General features: G+C 40.8%; 1 protein-coding gene and 1 long non-coding RNA gene across 9 annotated transcripts in view; one reads left to right on the top strand and one right to left on the bottom strand.

Annotated features, from left to right (window-relative positions):
• The window catches only part of tjp1a (tight junction protein 1a), an 88379-nt gene that overhangs the window by 52161 nt on the left and 15768 nt on the right, over window positions 1–20450 (bottom strand). The gene's annotated exons all lie outside the window — the stretch shown is intronic.
• Window positions 569–19318, top strand: LOC119617738. The gene is made up of 5 exons (XR_005234131.1): window positions 569–1431; window positions 15011–15285; window positions 15894–16020; window positions 18471–18585; window positions 18710–19318. It is a non-coding gene; the product is annotated as an uncharacterized LOC119617738 (long non-coding RNA).

The raw sequence follows: 20450 nt of genomic DNA on the forward strand, positions 1-20450 counted from the left end.
TTGTATGCGGCCCACCATCGGAGGTGGGCCGCATACAAAGGTATGCCTGCAAAGGTGGTCAGAATGAAAACATTTTCAGTGCACTTTGACGCCATTCACACCTGTTTTTTTTAATGTTACCTGAATGCAATCTGATAGCTGAGGATGGATTTTAGTGCAAGGTATGAAAGGAGTCTAAAATATTACAGAGTTTTGATTACAGTAAGTATTAAAAAACACAAGTTTTATGATGCATTCAGGGGCCTAGTTAAACTCTGTTAAGTTTTAGTTTAAATCTAGAGTTTTGAATATAGAAAAAAAGACTTCTATTCTGTCTGCAATGTGAGCTACACAAAATAAACAAAGGAAATACTCAATCTCTAAAAGGAAATTAATTTGACTCAAGTTGAAGTGCTGGTATCTTGATGTCTGGGTCAGAAGTCATGTATGAGGCGAATCTTCGGCTTAGTGAAAAGGCATCAGATGTAAGCGACGCAACAGCTGCAGCTCAAGTTGCTGTGCTGACAGCAGGCAGCGGGCACTGAAAGACCATTTGACACATCTTTTAAGTGGCATTGTGACGGGGTTCTCTTATGCTTGGACAAACAAAAACAAAAAATTGACTGCCCAAGGCCAGAGATCACTTCAGTGAAATTTATTTAGATCTTCTTGAGGTGAGCAAAGAAAGCAGGTGCAGAATATACAAGGACGTCCAGGCAGGTTAAAATCAGACAGCAGTACCTTCAATAAAGAGTCCATCACCTTCACTGTGATCTGGCAGGAGTCTAGCCACAGACTTCCTCCCTGTAGTGCAGAGCCCTGCTTTAAAAGCCACAGGCTCCGCCCACAGAAAAGACCAAACAAGCAAACGAAAATAATTAAACAGTTACTTCTAACTTAAATAAACTTTTAACGGAAACAAAATAATGATAATAACAATAATAAAAGAATAAATAAATAAACTTGTAATCAAAAATACAATAATCAATTTAATAGAGAACACTCGGTATATTCCGATGACATCATCAAATGATTCCTGGCGCGCCACACCCGGAAGTAATCCTGCTTGAAACAAGACTGGGAAAATGTTTGAAAATGAAAACAAATTAGGATGGATGCTAACTGAAACAGGAACATCGCGTGTGCACCCACGATGAACCGCATCAGTCCAAACTGGAACAGAAGGAAGTTAGCGATTGTGTATATTTATGTGTATGTGTGTGGGCGTGCTCGCATGTTGACACGGACTCATAATTAAGTCCCGGCTCGTGACGGCTCCTCCGTCACAGGCATGTAATTGATTTTTAAGGAAGAGCACAGATTTACAAGCCTAACGTGAGACGCAACTGCAGATGTCAGGCCGTCATGCCGTGGGAAAACAATTAACTTCTGTTAGGATTTATTTTGCAACTATCCAACCGCACAGCCTCAGACTGCAACTCTACACTGAAAGTAAGGACATTTCCTCTTTTACAAAAATGTATATTTTTGGTCTCTTTAAGAAAGCTTTTCTCTGTTTTGGCAGCCAGCATTAGTGTGCAGATACAATCCACTTTTGTAGTTTTTTTCGGCAAGAAAATAAGTTGTGTGTATATTTGTTAAGACGAGAATGTGTCAAAGGTAAACAATGTCATTCCTCTAAACAAATACATTTAAGTTTTTCCTGAGTCTGGCCTGAGGCAACATTAAAACACCTGTAAATACTGTTTGAAAGCAGCCTCCTAAAACCTTTATGTTTGAACATGTTACTGTTCAGTGATGCTTAACTTTCTCTCCTTCTAAAGAAACTGAATATGATCTTGAAACTGATGGATATGATAGACTTTCAAAATTTATGTCTGTGAATAGAAAAAAAAAAAGTACTGTCTCTTGAAAACAACCACATCTTGGAAGGAAAAAGCATGAAAACGTTGTTGATTAGAATCATTAAAACATGAATTCAAGACAAGATATTAACACTGACATCAGCCTTGTCCTGATAAGAACTGGGAACATCACAGAGCAGATAATTATCTCTCATATCGACAGGAAAACAACCAAAGTTGAACGAATAAACCACAGTTTATTATCAAAGAGTGATAAATATTTTCTGTTTGTTCACTGAGGAACTCTGATTGAGATTAGTGATTAATGATGAGTGATAAAGTGGAGTTTTTTTTCTAACAGACAGAAGAAAAGGTCCATATATAATGCAGAATGTAAGAAGAAATAAAATAGAAACATAAAGTGTTGTGATGTAATTGACTGACCTGCAAATATCTGATAATAGAAGGAAAAAAAAACAACGGTAAAACATCAGACTGTTCAAAATAACCCTTTATGATTTTTTTCTTCCACCTTGTTTTGCTTAACAGTTCAAAATTCATTTATTTATTGTGTTATGAGACAAAAAGATCAGACTTTTAAAAATTCAGACCAGCACCTGCTTGATATTTTAGCTTTAAAAAGAACTTAACTTTGGTTATTTTACAACCAATTTTACACATTTTCCCCCATAATCTGATTGATCAACTCCTTTTGTAGTCCTTATGGAGCGTCATTATTTAGTGCAAGTTTAAAAAAAATAAATAAATCAGAAAAAGATAAGCAGATAAAAATAAACAGTTCATCTACAGGAAAATAAAAACATCACTGATGTCTGTCTCTGTGGCTGAAAGGATACAAAGTCCCAGAGATGTGTTCATAAAAAACAAACTGATAGATGAGAGGGAGTCACACACACACACACACACACACACACAAAACAATATGTGATATAAATGAAAGGATAGCACCAAAAGAGCCGAGGATGGAAAAAAAAAAAGTTGGAGCTGGAAGAGCTGAGAGAAAACCAAAGTGGTGAGAGACAAGAAGGAGAGGAGGTGATAAAAGGAATAACACGTTGTGAGATAATTGGGAAATGATTAAAAAGCAGGATTTGGTCAAACTGCCCTTCATTGTTCCACAGCGAGGGAACGTTTCATGTCCAGTGAGCTCAGCAGGGCTCCCCCTCCCAGTCGGTGACGCCTCTCGTGGTACAGCCTGTTACAGTTACATTCCAGCAGAGTGAAGCTGCTCACACTGGGCAAACAAGTGGAAACAGCAGGAGCTTCCAGAGAAACAGGATCAGACACTGGAGACGTTGAAAAGAACAAGCTTAGTGATGTCTCCCTGTCCAATCAGCTGAGGTCACTTCAAAAGCAGTAAATCTGGTTTAGTGGTTCAGCGATAATGAGGCAAATTCAAGTCTGATGACTGCACTTATAGGAGGATATCAGAGGTAAAGTCAGTGAACAGTTCAGGTGAAACACTCCGAGTACTTTAACTCAGTTTTTATGATCTTCTGGGTGATACAATACACAGAAAATGAAAGTAAAAATGAATATTGTCAATAAAATTTCAGTGTGTTTCAATGCTTAATGTGTTGAAAACACTCCCCAGCCTAAAAGAAAACACATATTGGAATAATTTGTTGGACTATTTTTAGCTTAGCCTTGTTTTAATATATATACAATGTCACATTTATTTATTTATTTAATGACAGGAAAGTTGGATCGCTGAGTAAAATCTTATCTGGTAATCTGAGGTGGTGAATCCACACTCCTCAATTCACTTTATTACATCCTAAATCCTGTCATCACCATGAAATATTCATCCTTCTGTCTATTTCTTCATTTCTTGAATTGTGGAGACAACAGGTCCAGAAGGGAAACCCAAACATCCTCCTCCAAAGAGGCCGAAGAGGAAATTTAATCCCTCCAGAGAGTTCTGGATCTGTCCTGAGGTCCAGCAGGACTTGCCACAAAACCCTTCAGAAGGAGGCGTCCAGGAGGCGTTCTAATCAAACGCTCGAACCACCTCGGCTGACTCAGGGGTTCTTCTCCGGTCTACCCCCGGGTGATGGACCTCCTCACCCCATCATTTCAGCTGCCTGGATCTGGGATCTTATTCTTTCGGTCGAGATTCACGCCTCATGACCACAGATGAGGGTTGGAATCTAGATGGACCAGTAAATCAAGAGCTTTTTCTGTCGGCACAGATCTTTTCTTTCAAGGAAGATCAGACCGAAGCGAACTCCTCATTATTGCGGACGATCCATTGATCCATTAAACCATCTCCATCAATCTTCCACTTCAGGCAAAAACTAACCTCCTGAGCACTCCACCTTGAATTATATCTGTGTCATAAACAAAGAAAATCTCTTGACTGAAAAAAGGCAGTTTATTATATCCAGGTAGTCACATGACGTCATTCTTTGGGTGCAAAATGTTTCTTCATTTAGACCTTATCAACTGAGGCAACCCCGGATCATAAAACTGCCTCCACGTGCTTGTACCCACATCTTTCCACCACTGTTCTTGTTTAGCTTAACGTTCCCATCACCCTGAAACAAGATGAATTTAGACTCAGGTCACATGAGCTTTTTCCTTTGCTTAAGGGTCCAATCATCATGGTTCCTATCAAGGGAAACCCATTTCTTCCTGATTAGACTCACTGTCAGATGATGTTCTTAAAGCTTCACAGCTTCTTTTTGCATTGTGCATGAGGAAATATTCTTACTCAGACACTTGTTTTCAGACATGATGGTTAACCACTATCCTTCCAGGTTCTGACAACCTGTTGGACAAATCTTAAACCAATTTTAAGTTTAGCAGTCAATTCAGCAACTGATATAGACAAATTATTATTATTTTGCTTCTAAAATAGAGTAATTTCCTTTCCATGACCAAGTGTGTGTCTTTGGCTTGATTGTTTAATTAACAACAATAATAATAAGGAGAAATAGATTACTGCAATGCTTCCCTAATAGAAGCCTATTTGTTTAGATCCAGGTGGGGACTGATCTTGGCCAGTATCTGGACCAGTACCTGTGTATTTATGCATTCCTAATAACTAAAAATCATCTGGGCTCTACTGATTTAGACCCCTTCCTTATCTCTAACCCCCTTCTGTCCTCGTTTCATGGCTTAATTTGTTGCTCTGATGACGGCCTACAACAGGAGATAGTTTTAAGGAAGTGTGTGGTGGAGGATGGCTGCAGCAGGTCAGTCAGAGAGTCAGCCTGCTGGAGACGCAGAGGCCTCGGTGGCTACTTCAAGCCTGGTGGTGATGAGATGCAATGGGACCAAAACCCCACAGAAGGCCGAGCCTGTGTGTTAGCTGACTAATCCTCTAGCCGTCCAGTGCCAGTCGCACTGGTCAATTCAAACCACTAATGCTCAACACAACGGGCCCTAATGCCAAGTGATTACGGAGTGCTGTTTTAGCACATTTGTTGCCTGAAAAGAAAGAAAGAGCCACTACGCAGAGGGCTGGCTCCGGTCTGATGAAGTCAGCACAAAGGGAGCAGACCGAAAAGCCGGGCTAAGCCACTGCTGCCGTGGTCGGACACCGTGGGGCCTGGGCTGGGTCAGAACCGGTGGCGGTGGGCTTTCCAGTGACTTTTCTACAGAATATAGGAAGTTCCTATAAGGGCATACATTAAAAGCTGTGTCCAACACAGAATAAAATGTGCAGCACTGAGCAAAACACCTCTTGTAATATTTGAAATGGTCATAAGAGAAATTTATTTATGTTTTTGTCTGTTAAAACCACTTTCCTCTGACCTGTAAATCATACAGGACCAAAAAGGCTCCAAACTCAAGGGATGAACCAGTGTTGTGCAAACACATAACAGACAACTTAGGAAAGAAGAAATTATAAATTAAATCTTTAAGCAGCCTGTCACAAAGATAGTTTATTTCTACCTCACCAAAACAACAAAAAAAAAGTTTTTTGTTCCAATAAACCTGCACTTGTTCTGTTTTGCTGCACAGTTTGCTTTTTTATTATATTTTATTAATATGTACAATCTAATTATACATTTTATAAATAAAGTAAAGGTTGATCAAATAGGTTATTTCTGAATAATAAAAGGCTGGTGGAGGAGTGTAGTTGATTTTAGCAAAGTACAAGTCTTATATGATTATTATTATTCTTTATTTTGAAAAAAGCAGAGTCTCAAGGAACAGACCACAGTGACAAATGTAACACACCTAGCAAGTTAAATCGCTTCTCATCTGATGAGCTTTCTCAGTTAATAGGACGACTCAGAATTAGAATTATTCTCTGAACCAGCATTAATCACTGATGGCAATAAATTATTGAAGCACCATAACTGCATGTAGAATTGACAGAATGATCACTTTATTACTGGAACAACCTTTTTAATTAGATGATGTCAAACTACCTGATAGACAGGAAAAAAAATAAGATAAATAATAGAATATCTACCATTTTATTAAACGACTCACTTGGATGTTTTAAATACATTCACAGCAGCAAAATCCCTTGTTAGCATTATGACTAAAATGGCTGATTTGTAGTTTCTAGATTTCTGATGTTTCTTTTTAACAGTTCAAACGATGACAAATTTAAAAATCTGCAAAAGAGAGAACAGAAAGTAAAACTGCAGTGTGTGTGTGTGTGTGTGTGTGTGGCCATGTATTTGATACATTGTGGGGACAATTTTCCTAACATATACTACCTTGTGAGGACCAACTGCTCTTTGTGGGGACCAAAGCCTGGTCCCCACGAGGAGAAATGATGTTTTTGGGTTAGGGGTTAGGTTTAGGACTAAGGTGTGAATTGAGTTTAGGTTTGGTTTAAGGTTAGGTATGTACTGGTAATGGTTAGGGTTAGGGTAAGGGTCAGGGTTAGGCTGTAGTTAGGGTGTAGAAATGAATGGAAGTCAATGGAAAGTCCCTGCAAAGATAGAGAGACATAACATGTGTGTGTGTGTGTGTGTGTGTGTGTGTGTCTTTGCTGCAGCCCTAACAGAGAGCAGACTTTGGTGTAAACTGTTTGCTTACAGTTTGTGCATTACCTGTGCACCTCCACCCCCCTTCAGACCACCACCTCCACCCTGCTTTTTTGCATTAGTGCCACTGGACTGACCATGTGACGTCTACAGTAAACAATATACGGAGGCAGCGTTGCTGGGACGACATCAGAGAACACAGAGTGGGGAAAAAAAGACTTTAACATAGCTGGATTAATCCATTACTTCACTGTTAGCAAGCCTGTAAACACTGAGGCCCAGTTCACACAGGAACGATCTCCTGATGTTGACTGTAAAAGTGTTACACATTCACATGGTGATGCTGTGATCCCAATCGCTGTTTAGAAGAGACCGGAAAAGACATTGAACCTGCTGTAGTTTCCATGCCAGGTCATTAGCTGGTGCTGTGATTGTTGTATTTGCAACAACACAACACACTTTAGTCTCGAGCAGGAGAGCAGTTGCAGCCAAAAATGGCGAATCCACGTTTGGACCGACAGCTGACTGACTGCACATGTGCGAGCACTTTAGCTTTCAGGTAAATTGTGTTTCTCATGAAACGATACCAGAAGTTTTGAAAACCTTCCACTGTGAGATCTGGATTTAAAGTTTCAGTGTCAGAGAATCCAATCACTGCTGTCATGTGGACGAACAGCCGAAACGCAACAGAACTGTTCTAGTTTCACTTTAAAACAGTGTCGTAAAAACTAGGCAAACTGAGGACACTGAACTGGGTGCTGCCCGATCTGGCAACATGAAACTACAATCCTTTCGAGAGTGAGGAGCTGCTGTAAACTAAGAGACTTTCAGGGCAATTAATTGCTGCAATAACAAAAACCACAAAGAGAAAATGATCCGCGGCAGTTGTGTGTTGGTAGAAATGCAGAACCGACTCATCAGAAGTCAAAATGTCTCAAAGCCAAAGCTATAATTTCAGTTCTGTCAGAGCTGATGCTGTAAATCATCAAAAAAACGAAGCTTTAATAATTATCTCTTATTGTGGTTTATGGTAAAAACTGTTCCTTTAGATTACACAATCACGCAGACTTGAAAGCAGCTTGGTTTCACTGCTGCTGTGTGCAACCACTGGAACAAGCAAATCTTTAATTACTGGGTGTATGAGGTGAACATCATGCAGACTGCAGCTACGAGGCTGTGATTAGCTGCGTTGTCATGCTGTTACTCAGCGTGTAATGTGCAGGGGCAACAGTCCAGCGGGAAGGTCAGACTGTGACACATCAGAACTTAAAAAAAACAACAACCGCGTTTTATAGCAGAAAGCATCTGAATCACAGAGGTTAACCTTTGCTTTGAAACAAATCTGCATACAAATAACCCATAAATCTACATGTGAATTCAATGATTAACTTTCTTATCATCTTGTTTTTCTAGTTATAATAATCAGAAACTGATCAACTTTGAGAAATGTTAATTTAGCAGCACCTAGACTTGGTTAAAATCAGCAGGACTTTTTAACGTATGAAAACGATCCCCTTGTTGTATTTATACATGGGCTGCCACAACATTACGCATGGTCTTGATTAAGTGGATTTCACACTTAAATCCTTTCATTGAAAGCTCACACTGAAACACTAAACTGCAGGCATTATAAGGAGGGTTTACAGAACTGATCTGCCTGGGAGAAAAATGGGCTGTAAGGCGCTGAAACTGAAACGCTTGAGCAAAAGTCCAACTTCACACCGGCAGCTAAAAAGCTGCTCGTGCTTTAAACAGTTCGACTTCTGCACATGACGGCAAACAGGAACGTGTTGGACATAGAAGGAATTTGTTGCATTCGTAAGAAACCCAGAAAATCATGAAAGAGGAGGAAACAGAAAGTTGTTTGAAGTCAGGACCACAGAGCGACCAAAGGACGGAAGCCTCGGTGCTGCCAGAGGACGGAAAATATCTAAAATCTAAAGGCTTGGCGATCATTAAAGGAATGATTATTACCTACTGCCTTTCATGTCGACGTTTCAGACTAAGATCAGAATGAAAAATGATAGAGGTATATCTGTTTTGAGCAAATCTTGAAAATAAAGTTTTGTGGCTAGGTGTCCCACTACTACTGTCAGCTACTACCACACCGAATTCAGCTCAATATCTGTAAAACTGAGTGAGTTACAGCCATATTTGTGCTGTCTAATGTTGATTAGCTGTGGCAACCATCTTGAATTGGATTAACTCTAAAATTTAATCAGTTCTAGATTAATTCAGGAAGTTTTTTTTAAATCCATTCAGTGGTTCGTGAGATATTTTGCTAACAGACAGACTGAGTTAAATCCAAATAGTTAATAGCAACGTTTTAAACAAATATATTGTGCAATCTGTAAGCGCTGTCAGCTACTACCACACTAAATTTTCCCTCTATATCTGTAAAACTGACTGAGTTACGGCCATTTTTGTTTGCCGAGGTTGACTAGCTGTGGCAGCCATCTTGAATCTGGTTGACTCCAAAAGTTAATAATTTGTTGATGTGCAGCCAATGACTTTCTGCAAGTTTCATTATAATCTGTCCACTGATTCATGTGACATTTTGGTAACAGAGAGACAAACGAACACACACACACACAAAAACACGAGCAAAAACATTCTTATCCGCCTCTGCAGTGCAGCGGTGGGCAATAAGAAGGTCAATAAATTCCCTTCCAGAACTGCTGACAGCAAACTGCAGTGTTTTTGTTTTATTTGTTTCGAGTTCCTTGGTTTTATCTCATCAGCCTGGAATTTTGGGCTTCGCCATGATTGGATTCATTAGCAATAAAATGATCTTCTTCATTTCTAATTTACTGCCACCCCCTAAGACCCACAACACAGCAGAGACGGAAAGATAATGCAAATCAGGCCGCACATAAAAAAAAAAACTTAACACCAACTCAATTAAAGTCAGACTGCACAGCTCAGACTCGCTGGCTCCTGTTTTGCAATATTTAAATTGCACGTAAAGAAATACCACCAAATATGTAGGCATGACTTAAACACCGCCTGCAAACACTGATTTATCGCCTGTCAGGCAAATAAAGCCAATATCTTGCTGAAACACAAAGTTTGATGCACCCGGTCATGCAGTTTCTCACGCCACACATGCGTGCTGCCTGACTGCCCCTACGGTTAACGCAGAGAGATGCTGCTGCCCAGGTTTTTGTTCTTCCACACGCACATGAGGTCTGAGAGCAACCCGGTGTGACATCTATGAAAGGCGTGAGATAATCTGCATGACACTGCCACAGATACAAGTGGAGATATTGATTTAAAAAGCCTCGGCTCTAAAATTAGATTCCTATAGGATCTGATCGGGCCAGAGGCGTGCACCTCAGCTGCAACACGAGCCGATCTGCAGAGCCGTGTAGTGATCAAAGCTCTGCTGATTGAAACCTCCAGCAGCTCCGACTGAAGGTTTTCTGGCCTGACCTCCCGTTCCCTTCCTCCCTCCATCCTCTCTCCTTGTGATAACAGAGACATTCCTGAGTTCGTTTTCGGCCTCACCGCAGGCCTCTCCCTTAATTCCAGCAAAGTGTGTGGAATGTTGGACTGTGGAGAGTCCACGCAGCCAGAGGCGAACAGACGAGAGGAAATGAACAAGATTAATAAACTTGGGTCTGTTATGGCTCCTGGAGCTAGACGCACCTGGACGGACCAGCACACAGGAACACAACCAGCAATCTCACATGCTCAGAAAAAAAAAAGAGGAAACATCTGCCAAACAATGTGCAAATCTGCAGCAAAGCCTGTCTATATGCGAATGTATTGTTGGATTAAGCAGTGAATCAGAGATTAGAGGAAATGATGAGATTCTCGAAGAATGCAGATCAAACAGATCTGATCAGCCAGCAGCACACAGAATCATGACTGAATTTACGGCACTTCTTAGGACATACGATACTAATACAACGATTCCAGCCGAGGTAGAAATCCCTCCCCTGGCTGAGAAAAACACTCCTGTCTGTAGACTGGGGCACTCAAACAGAAAATCAGCAAAACGAGGAAATTCCTGAAAGTCAGGGGCTGATCTGATAGAGAAGGAAAAGAGTCCAGAAGATTCAAGAGAGGCAACTAAAAGCCAGGTCAGCAGAGCACACGGGTGAATAAAACAAAAGGAAAAACCAACAACAAAAAATCAAAAAAAGGACAAAAGACAAGAAAAGGCAGAGCTGGTTTACAAAAAAAGGGTCGCCTGACGCCTTTCATGCCAGAACTTTAAACTAAGACTAAAGTTTAGTTACAAACATTTTGGTCAAACCTCGTAAATGATTTGTGATATTATGAGATCTCGCAAGATGAGGATGACTACCAGCTACTACCACATAAAGTTTTACCTCTAAATCTGTAAAACTGACTGGGGTTATAGCCATTTTTGTGTTGGCGTTTATTGATTAGCTGAGGCCAGAAGTTAAATCGTTGTAGATGTACAACCAATGATTTATTTGTGAGCGTTTCATTAAAATCCATCCAGTGGTTCGTGAGGTATTTTGCTAATGCTACAAGCCAATGAACCCAATCACACTTACACACAGACGTGAGCAAAAACATTATTGTGCTTCGTCTTTGGGTGATAAGAAGCGGAACAGACTGTCCTGCGTTCCGGTCGAATGCAGAGTAACGGGACGGGGGGAAAACGAGGAGCAAAACATATCAGAAAGGGTGATAAACGCCACTGCAGAGGAGTTTGACTGGAAGTGTAAATCTCCTGCACGCTTCTGAAAAAAGGTTTATTTACGAGCCACCATTAGGGACAGACCATCAGCAGCCATGATGACTGAGCTGCTGCGCCAAAAGAGGAGGAGCTCGGTGGAGGAGGGGGTGTCACACTAGCACATCCTGCTGCCAAACAGACAACAACACTTTGTGGTTTTGGGGCTAAAATCGAAGCTGGGTATTCATTACAGACCTGGAACACAGCCTGAAACTTTATTTTTACTTTTACCTTTCAGCTCCAGAGAGTCTATTTTAGCACGGAGGGAATCAAAGGCAGGTGATGTTTCCGTTCACTCGTGTTTGCGCCTGACAAAGACGATGACGATCACGGTGTGGTTTTACGTGCGTCTGTACACGCCGGTGTGTCGCGTTGACCAGAGTGTAGCTCTTTGCACAGAGAAGACTGGATCGAAAGCGACAACATCACGGAGTTGTGACGTTTGGAGGTCTGTACAGTAGTTCTGTGACCCGAGCACCTGCGCCGTGTCACCATACCTACCTGGTGTTCCTGCTCCACCTGCGGGGTTTAGTGCATGTTAGGCTGCCAGCCTCCTTCAGGACTTCAGAAGGCCAGGCGGCTTTATTAAAAGTAAACAAGCAGGAGCAATAACACAGGGATGCGGGGATATAAGGTTAGTTTGTACCACTGAGCCTCCGAGGGAGTGTTCCAAAGAAAATGAGCCAGAAATAAAACCCATCGAAGGGTACATCTTTGAGTGCTGCAGGTAGCAATTCAAATATTTGCAACCCAAATAAGGCTGAATACAAATGTTACCAGTCAGACAGGATCACTGTTTAAGCCAGCATTCTTTCAAGGTATGCATATCACCCACCGCTCAAACAAGTTATAGCTGATTTTGGGGTTACAAATATCAATTAGATGTAGTGGCCATCTTGAATTGGGCTGACTTCAAAATATAAACTGCTGTAGATTCACTGATTAATCTATGAGAGTCTTATTAAAATCTGTTGAGTATAAATATGTTGCTATCAGACAATCAGGACTGACTCAACTATTAATGCTAAAGTTTTCAGCAAAGATCCTGAGAAATGAGTAGTACTTGAAGTATGTGTTGTGACTGACTCTCAATTTTTAGCTCAGTATTTAAAAAATTGACTGAATTACAGCCATTTTTGTGTGTTTTGTGACAGCCATCGCGAACTGAAAGTACCAAACGTGAATGACACTGTGGTCTGAACAAGGTGAGAAACGTTTCAGGCTTTACCTGTCGGGGCTCACAGTGTCATGGCTGATCGGTGACGCCCCACTGGCCTTAAAGCCCACCTGAAACTGTGCCCATCGCTCTCGTTTCCCCTCCCTGACGCCGCTCCGCGAGGCAGCGGGATCCCCAGTGGCTCTTTCTGGAACGTCAATTTCAGTTAATTAAATTTTCTGGCATCTGTTTAGCCAGTGAAGCCACAGAGGGAGCCTCATTTGTGCAAGCAGCTGCAGATCTGTCGCAAGTTTTTCCTCCAAGTCTATTAGAAATAAAAAGCAAATTAAAAGGGAAAGCGGTTGTTTAAATGGATGCAGAGAAATTCACCACGGATAACGTCTAAATGACAGGTAGAATATAAACAGCTCCTGAGCTTCTACACATCTAAACAGGCTCATAAACATATAAAAATATGTTAGGAATATATAAAGTGTGTGGAAGAGTTATTTCAGCTTAGTTAAAATGGAGAACAGAGCTGAGGAGGTCGGTGTGGCAGAATGAAGATGGTTTGTGGTGAAACTCTGCCCTCTGCAGGATTAAAGCTGTCACTGACTAAAAACAGGCTTCAGGGAATTTTCAAGCCTTTAGAGAAGCAAAAGCTCCATCAATGGCCAAAGAAGGTGAACTACAACTAACCAGATTTAATGTTTGAATAGTATTTATAAAAACCAAACCAGTTTATTAAACCGATGCAGGAAGTGAATTTAAATATGGAACTTTAAGGAGCTGAAAGAGCACAAAATGTATGTTTTGTTTTTAGAAATTAGTTTTAAACTTCATAGGTCAGTTGAAATAAAACTTTGCACAAACAGCTTTGTGTTTGTTTTATTTTCGCTTCAGCACGTGTTTTAAATCCGCAGACAGCTCTTGATGTGTGACCTTTAACCCTAAAGGCCGCTGAGGTCGAGCATTCCCTGCGCTCTGGAAATCAATCAATAAAAAGTGCTGAGTCCGTTTCATCACAGAAACACACAAACACTGTCATATTTACATCACTTCAGAGACAAACATTCATATTCTGGAGAAGGACTCAAACTCTTTTATATTAAAAACTTTAAACCCCAAATGCTGAACTTACAGCTGACTTTAAAATCCTTCTTTATGTCTTCAGAAGAAAGTCGATCACTTACTGCAGTTATATTTATTGCTTCACAAGGAAAGAATAAAAAAGAAACACACACAATGTGTATATCTATCCTTATCAGAACATTCATTTTTGTAGCCTAAACCTAATCATCACCAGTACAAGCCTAACCTTAACCTCAGTTCACACTTTAGCCCTTAACCACTAACCAAAAATGAGGATCAGTCTTCAGTTCCCATAAGGACTACTGGTCCTGAAATGATTCGGAAACAGTTGAAGTGACTGAAAATAGGCAATATAATAACCATATTTGTTTACCTACACAGACTACAGCCAGCCTGATGGAGGTCAGTCATGTGACTCGATCGTCTGAATGGTTTTCAGCTTTGTTTACATCAAGTGTGGACCCGCATTTCAGACTTGCATTCAGTTTACCTGGAAAACTACTAAAGTAAACTCTTTCAAACTGCACCAACTGATGTTGTTCAGGATAAACTTTTATGTTTGATTTCATGCTATGCAATGAGTGTCTTTAAAAAAATCAAAATAAAAAGGCATGGCTAATACAATCTCTATATTAGAGCTAACGTTAAAACAACTAAACTATACCAGCCGAAGCCGACAGAAATGTAATAATCAAATGACGGCCTCCGCATTGTCAGCTTAAAAAGATTCTGACCCTTCAGCAAATACTGTTGATTACTTCTGCTTTAAACTTTATTTTCTGACCAAAATCAGAGTCACCAGCAAAATGTGAATCGTTTCGCTGTGATCCGCTGAACAGAGGGAGTCTGTGTTGCTGCTGAAGCGCCACCCAGAGTGTAAAGTTATGTAACACCGAGAAAGGTCAGGCCAAAGGACAAACGCCTCAAATGTATCAGAACCAGAATCAGACACAAACATGGAGGCCTGCCCTGAAATCACTGGAAAGCAGCACAAAATAACAGATCACTCAAAGGTTATATGTTGTTTTTTTTAATGGACCTGGGTGGAGGGGCCCATCAGAACTGAGAGCTGAGTAGATCTCTCAGCAGGTAGCATCCTGAAATAGCAACCTTGATCCCAATGGTGCAGAGCACAGCCCCCAGCTTTGGACAAAATCATCCTGAGAGCCCCTTTGTCCTCCAGCGAGGCACGCAGTCACACACACAAAACGCAGTAATGGACAGAGATGCACTGATAATTCTTCACGCTTCTCTGGGCTCCGATGTTTTTCTTTCCTTGCATTTGTTTCAGCCACTTGGTTCACTCCTCGGCGCAGACAGACGCCACAGAAGGAGCTTCCAGGTTGGCATCGTGGCTTCCCCCGGGGCGTCTCACTTGACAGGGGTTCACATTTCTGGTGGTCGATTTAGTCGAGGGGGAAGCTAAAAGTCAAAAGTGAAACGGGAGCCCCTGAAGGTGCACGCATAGTAGAAAAGGTCGGAGACTAAAACTCTCCCCGAAGTTTCACCAAGGTGACAATTTAAATCCAAAAAAGTTCAACACACAGGAAAGGACAAAGGCATCAAGTAAGTGAAACACAAGTTTAAAAATAGATCATATTGTCTTTTTGTTTTATGTTACAACTGTCTGGTTCTTCTGCACTGATTAAATTTTTTTGTTTTACTTGCTTGTTTTATTTATTCTTTGCAGGTTTAGATTTCCTGTTTATCATTATTTTATTTGAGAATCAAAATGTCGAAGAGCTTTCAGAGGAAGAAAAAACACAATACCTTGTACATGGTTATAATATATTTAGGTGTTCTATTTCCTATTTAGAGACACAAACACTTCATTAGATGATTATACTCCCATATAGAGAGCATACTGACTCTGTATGTGTATTTTATTGTGTAGTGTAATGCAGTTTTAGCTTGTTAGTTCATGTAAAAGCCCAACTAGGGACAAGAGTTGAAAATTAGAAATAGCTATAAACTTAAGCTATAAACTGTATTGTTCCTATCAAAATAAAATTTGATTCTACTTCTACATCTGCTGCAATATTTCCTGTTGGATTTCTCTTGTGATGAAGGACCAGTGGGATTTCACAAGCCTTTTTCAATCAAATCAGTTTTTCTTTTTTTCTTTTTCTCTCTCTCTCTCTCTCTCTCTCTGTTTTATGCTCCTTGTCAAAAAGATCAACGAATTGTTCCCAGATTCTCTTCTGCCTCATGTCTTTTTGGGGACGTGACATTTCACCTGGGGAGGAGTCCAGAAGGCGTCCTGATCAGACGCCCGAAAAAAACTAAACCGGCTACTTTCAGGTCAGAGGATCAGAAGCTTAACTTTGACCCCTTTCCAGATGACCGAGCATCTCTGTGTTTTAATGTGCAATTACCCTGAAAGGCTGACAGGTGCTCACACAGAAAACATTTGTGGCTCAACAGGTTCCCAGCCTGAAAGCAGCCATTTCTTGACTGAACACCGAAGCAGTTTTTCTCTCTCTGTGCCCCCACTCAGCATCAAAACTGACCACTCACATTGCATTAACCTACAAGCGCATTATCACCCGAACCTAACACGTGGTGGGCAAAAAAATTCTGTTGCCGTGGTAACGGAGGAGCGCATAGACGCATAAACTAGGAGCTGCTGAGAATCCGTCCCATCCTGTTGGGTAAAGCTGCTGATTTTTCGACGCACAAACTGATGAATTAACGCAACGTCGTCTTTTCATGTTCCAGCATGTTTTAGGCTGGAGTCATCGAGGGCACGTTCACATCTGAACCAACTGGGTGTCCAAACACACTGCCAAAAAAATAATAAATATTAATGTGAATTATAGGCCTATCACCCGCAGCCTGTCAGGTCAGAGTTTAAGACGAGGATCATCTTCTGTAGAGAAATTATGAAGCTGTAACCTTGAAAATAACCTTCTGCTTGATCTTATGTAGTATTATGTAATGTCATGCTCAAAGTATGTGTTGTGAATGACTCTCAGCTACCACTACATCACATTTTAGCTTAATATCTGTAAATTTGACTGAGTTACAGCTATCTTTATATTGGCTAATGTTGATTAGCTGTGGTGGCTATCTTGAACAATGTTGACTTCACATCCAGTGATTACTGTCTGCAAATTTCATTAAAACATGTCCAGTGGTTCATGAGATATTTTGGTAACAAACAGACACACATGAGCAAAGACATTATCACCCACCTCTGCCTTTCGACGGTAATGCTTATCATGCCTAACTTGAGAACATGTGCCTAAAGACTGATAAATATGTAGAGCAGAATACTGGGGCACTGGGAAGTTAATAAGACTGGGACACAAACAGGGATGGATGAAAAATCAAAGCAAGTATGACTTCAAAAGAGTTACTCAAGGTCAGTGCATAAAAAAAAAAATCAGTTGTTAAGCCTGAAATATCTACCAGAGGAGCCGCATGTTGTCATGAAAATGCCAGACTCTGGAGAGGTGAGTCTCACAGGAAAACAACAACAGTTCCACTCCAAACTCTGTGGGTGGTCGGATCAATAACACTAATTCAAGAATACATCAGAGCACAAGTATGATGCTTACAATTATTTATTCAGCATTGACGGTTTGGTGGTGAGTAAATGTTTATATTAATGTGATGTAAACAAACCCATCAACAAAGAGCGAGAGGTCATGTGAAAAAAAACCCAAACAATGTTACTATTTAACCAATTCTCTCATCATTGTCATCTCTTTTCACTTCCTGTTTCATCCGGTCACGATTCTCTCTTTTCTCTCCTTATCTTATCTGCCTGTGCCCTCTGATAAATCCCCCGTGCCTCCTCCCTGTCCTCCTTCATCTCCTTCTTTCTCCATTTGAGAAACGCTGACCCGCAGACTCCCTAATGTGACCAATCAATATCACGCAGAGGACAGAGGACAGCCCACCACTGGACATACTAATATGAGGACACGTCCTGCGATGCGTGCAGGCAGGCATCCCTTCAGCCACTAAACAAAGATGGCACAAACACACACTCCGTGCACACACACAGCCAACCAACCGGGAGTGATTGATTCATTTAATCTAACGTGAACAGTTCCATATGACCCCGCGTTAAATTAGGCCTTCTCACTTTCATGTTGCTGCCGAGGCTGCCGTAGATCATCGCTTCATCTATGTATGGAGCCAACATTGATCCAGCCCGCCCCTCCTGTCTGACATTATAAACGCACAGTGCCGGGGGATGAGCTAACATACGGGGCAGAGAGCACGCCGTCATGCAGGAGTGTCCGCGTCTTTAAAGGCTAATGAATCACAGGGATCAAAATGGAAGCCATAAGGAACTCTGAAGTTATGGCCCATGGATTTGCTGATGGTTTATGGCTAATGCAATTAAGGATCTCCTTGGATGTCAGGGAAGACCTTTTTTCCAAGTAAAAACAGCAACACCACAATGCTGTGTACACAAGGAGAGGCCATGCTAAAAGTACAAACACACCAGGAGAAAACTAAATATGTTGGCTGATTATGGTTGTGAAACTTTAAACCTGAGCAGGCTTTTCCTGTTTATATTACAACCCGAAATCCAGAAAAGTTAGGACATTGTGTAAATTGTAAATAAAAACACATATTTTACTCACAGTGGAACAGAAATCATATCAGACGTTGAAGCTGCTGCCTTCACTCTCTCCGTCTGTATTTGTAGTTATTGCTGTCGTTAACCTGTGTTTGACACGTTAACCTGGACCCGTCGTTCTGTGGTTGTCCGAGTCTCTTTCCTGTCCTCTCAGACCCCAGCTGCTCGAGTCCGATGGCTGAACGTCCTGAGCCTGGTTCTGCTGGAGGTTTCTTCCTGTCAGAAGGGAGTCGTTTCTTTCCACCGTCGCCTCCTTGCTGCTCAGAACGGTGGGTTGTTACAAAGTGAAGATTCCTTTTCCTTTTATATTTTATAATGCACTGTATGTAAATGTATTGACTATAACTGGATTTGTTTTGGACTGAACTCCACTCATGATTTGGACTTGTTTAGTTGCTTTTTTACAGTGCCCTGAGATGACTTCTGCTGTGAATCGGCACTATGGTATATAAATAAACTGAACTGAATTAAATTACCCAGAGAAGTCTCCATCAACAGGACAGCGTGCCCCCCAACACAGCAAAAACTGCTCAGAAACAAGCCCCACCCCGCAGAAGTCAGGACCCAAAGGATCAGCTGCCAATGTTCTGAAGTCGGGCCGGACAGGACGGTCCCAGAGGTCCAGTGTCTGCTCTCAGACGGGTCAGAAGTGTTTTGGCAGCTGTTGGTGTGCACAAACTAAAGGAGGCGGGTGCACAAAAGAAGAGCAGATTTTCTTTTTGTTTTCTTTTCACCAACCATTAGATAAATGAATTACTGAAATCATCATTAAAATGCGTCTCTGTCACTTGTCCAGGCTGGAGCCACAGAGGGATTATGGCAGAGAGCAGCACTTTAGGTGACACAGATGACAGACTGTCAGGCTGCACAGCAGAAAACACGGGTCAAAGGTCACAGCTGAGATTGACAAGCGGCATGCACTATAAAACAGGATTCTCTAGTTCCAGGTTTTAGTTGCACACAATATTTTAGTGTTACTTTTGAGGGAAAACACAGTTTCTTTTTTAAAGCTGCATGGTTTTAGCTAATTTGATACTAAAATCTGACATTATTACATTAAAACTGATTTAACTGTATCTTATTAAATGGCAGGGAAGTAATGACTTATAATTAGACAAAATTAACACATTTATTTATGGTATAGCCTGCAAAGGATATTTGCTTCTATTTATAGTAATCTGATGCCAAGACATCTCAGCATTTTAAAGGTTTGGCCAACAAACCAACAAAATCCTATTTATGTAGCAATTTATTGACTAAATATGACTTAAAATGTACACTTTATGCCACTAGTTGATAATGTATTTATTTTTTTATTATTGTTTCTCACATAGATGATGATGAAGCTTAGTGCTGATCAGGATTTAAATGATTAAGATATAAAACTACATCTACTCCAGATTAACACAAAGTCAAAGCAGAGGCGAACAAACAATTTTCAACTCAGCTTGGATAAACAACTTATTTCTCTTCATTGCTCTCAAGGTACGATGTCTGCCATGGTGTCAAGGGATAAAGAACATGAGTTACAAGGTGTTTGTAGCCTCCAGACTATCCAAGGCAAATATAGTCATCTAATCATAACATCCTGCTCCGTGCTGTCAAACCCTCCTCTTCTCAGTCATACCCAGCATGCACGCCATGACGCCAGTCGTCCTTCAGTTTTTATCCCTGTAATTTCTCCTGGAGTAAACACTTCTCTAACCAATAAGTGATGAGCAGAGTATGTTTATGTGGGGCAAAAATACATTCAGATAATAATTAAAGCCGAATTAAAGGATAGGAAAAAAAGGAAAACCAATTAAAGGAAATAGAGCCAAAGTGCAGCAAGATCCAGTGAGAAGTGAAGCAAAACAAGAATCAGGGACATTTCTGTGTCTCATAAATCTGACTAAAAGCTCAAGGACGTATATGAGGAGACTCTTCAGGCAAAGCACATTATATACACACATACTGAATAAGTCAGAAGAGATGAATTGTGCATGTCGGCAGCTGCTTGACATTAGAGAACAAATAAGAAGCATTTTGTTGTGAAAGACTGTAAAATCCCAGGAGAGTTCAATTTCTACCAGATTTGTTGAAATTCTCCTCTTTTGGCAATTAAAGAACTGTTTTGTATCAAACAACAAAAAAA

This window comes from Kryptolebias marmoratus, linkage group LG15, assembly GCF_001649575.2.
Source record: "Kryptolebias marmoratus isolate JLee-2015 linkage group LG15, ASM164957v2, whole genome shotgun sequence".
Lineage (NCBI taxonomy): Eukaryota > Metazoa > Chordata > Actinopteri > Cyprinodontiformes > Rivulidae > Kryptolebias > Kryptolebias marmoratus.